The 1,931-nt window shown below is 50.9% G+C and overlaps 1 non-coding gene across 1 annotated transcript; it reads left to right on the top strand.

The window, feature by feature from the left end:
• Nucleotides 1–1,598: 1,598 nt before the first annotated feature.
• TRNAM-CAU (transfer RNA methionine (anticodon CAU)) lies at nt 1,599–1,670 on the top strand. Its single transcript has one exon. It is a non-coding gene; the product is annotated as a tRNA-Met (tRNA).
• Nucleotides 1,671–1,931: the final 261 nt, after the last annotated feature.

Genomic DNA, 1,931 nt, shown 5'->3' with positions numbered 1-1,931 from the left:
CGTGAAGGGTACATGAGATCTCTGTGCATTATCTTTGCAATTTATGAATCTATAATTATTTGAAAATAAAGTTACATACATATATATTATATATACATTCAGTTTCTCACCCTCTTTGCCTAAGTATTACACTAACCATGCATTGACATTGAACTTGGCCAAGTGGCTTGATTTGACGAATAAATGTGAATGGAAATGTCCAGGGTGGCATATCAGAGAAGCCTTAAGAATCATTACGTGGAGAAGTATGTGGGAAAACGTCTTGTTGACTAAATCACTTGCTTTATAAATTGGTGAGCTCTGTGTGTTGGCGTGAGGTAAAAATGGACTGTTGCTGCCCAACACAGACAACCTCCCCCCACACACTCAGGAGTGGTCCCCAAGCGAGGGAGGAAAGGAAGTCCTGTCAGTGGGAAGAGGTTTAGGTGGGTCGTGTGGCCATCTGCTTTCTGTGGAGGGAGAAGTGGCCTGAGGAATGGCTGACAGGAGGGCCATGGATCTCAAGAGAGAAAGATTTGAGGACTGGATTGAGGATCTTTTTATCATATAGTAATCTAGTAAGGATATGAGAATGGAAATGAACACACGAAAAGATGTGCAAGATAACTAGCCATAAAGAAATACTAATTAAGACCACAATGAGATAGCACTACACACCATTAGAAGAGCTAAAAAAAAAAAATAGTGACACTACCAAATACTCTCTCCCTCTCTCTCTCTCCTTCCCTCCCTCCCTCCCTCGTTTTCTCCCTCTCCTTCTCTCTCCCCTTCCCTCCCTCTCTCTCTCTCAATGTATGCATAGAGCTGTGATTTAAAATTCATTTCTGACTTTGGCTTGCAGTCAGGGAAGTCTGAAGAAGGGCTGATTGCTCATTTCTCAGAGGGGACAAGTGGAAGACGGCAGCATCTCCCCGAGACGACAGAGATCTAGATGGTAACAGTCCAACAGAAGTCGCCCGTTCCCCTTCCTCGAGCTGGGGACTCCGGGGACGCTGCAGGGGACGGCGGCCCGGGGTCGGCCCCGCCTCTGCGCCCCCTTCCCCTCCAAGTCCGGAAAACCGAACATTCAAGACCCGCGCCGTCCGCGTCTTGGCTGGAAGGCCAGTCCCACCTGGGCTGCCCCGAGAAGGCCGAAATTAGAGGCTATTTCAGACCCGAGCCTCCTCGTGGAAACCAGCCCGAGCAGCAGGCCTGAAGCTGGTCGGAAGCGGGCCAGCGGCTGGTCCGTCTGTCCGTCCCCGCCCCGCGAGGAGCGCCCCGCCCTGGCGTCCAGGGGCGCCAGCGCTCGGGCTCCCCGAGGTCCGCGAGTGCTGTCGGACCCGGAGGAGGACCCTCGGGCTGGGGGCGGCCACGCTCGCCCTCCGCCCCGAACGGAAAGGCTGCGTTCATTGTGGACAGGGAACGGAGTTTAAAAGGAGGAAAAAATAACAGCAGCGCGCAAGGCGCGGCCTGGCCGTGCGCCTCAACGACCGCACCGCGCTCCGCGGCCACAAGCTTACGGTTCTGAAGATAAAAGGGCCAGGTCCGAGCTGCCTTCCCCTTACTAGTTCACTCTGTTTTCTATTTAACTAGAGGATAGTGTCGCTGCTAAACAAGCCAGCAGAGTGGCGCAGCGGAAGCGTGCTGGGCCCATAACCCAGAGGTCGATGGATCGAAACCATCCTCTGCTAAAGGTTTTGGTTCCTTCTGTATAATTTCTATTCAAACTAGGTTACACTAGCGAAAGCTAAAAAAATTCTAGATCCTCATCTTCTGTATTTAGCCCTAGAGTCTGCCTGCTGTAGAGGTAGATTCTTTCTCCAACTTCCCTTAAAAATCCCTCCATTCTTCCACTATGCAAGTCCAAGGTGCTTCTTCTCGCTCTGTTTGGCAGACAAATACAGTAGCACCATAGAGGAAAGACTTGAAATATAAAAATACATGACATTGGC

The sequence above is a fragment of the Dasypus novemcinctus genome, chromosome 22 (assembly GCF_030445035.2).
Source record: "Dasypus novemcinctus isolate mDasNov1 chromosome 22, mDasNov1.1.hap2, whole genome shotgun sequence".
NCBI classification, from domain to species: Eukaryota; Metazoa; Chordata; class Mammalia; order Cingulata; family Dasypodidae; genus Dasypus; species Dasypus novemcinctus.
This window is presented reverse-complemented; position numbering and strand designations above follow the sequence as displayed.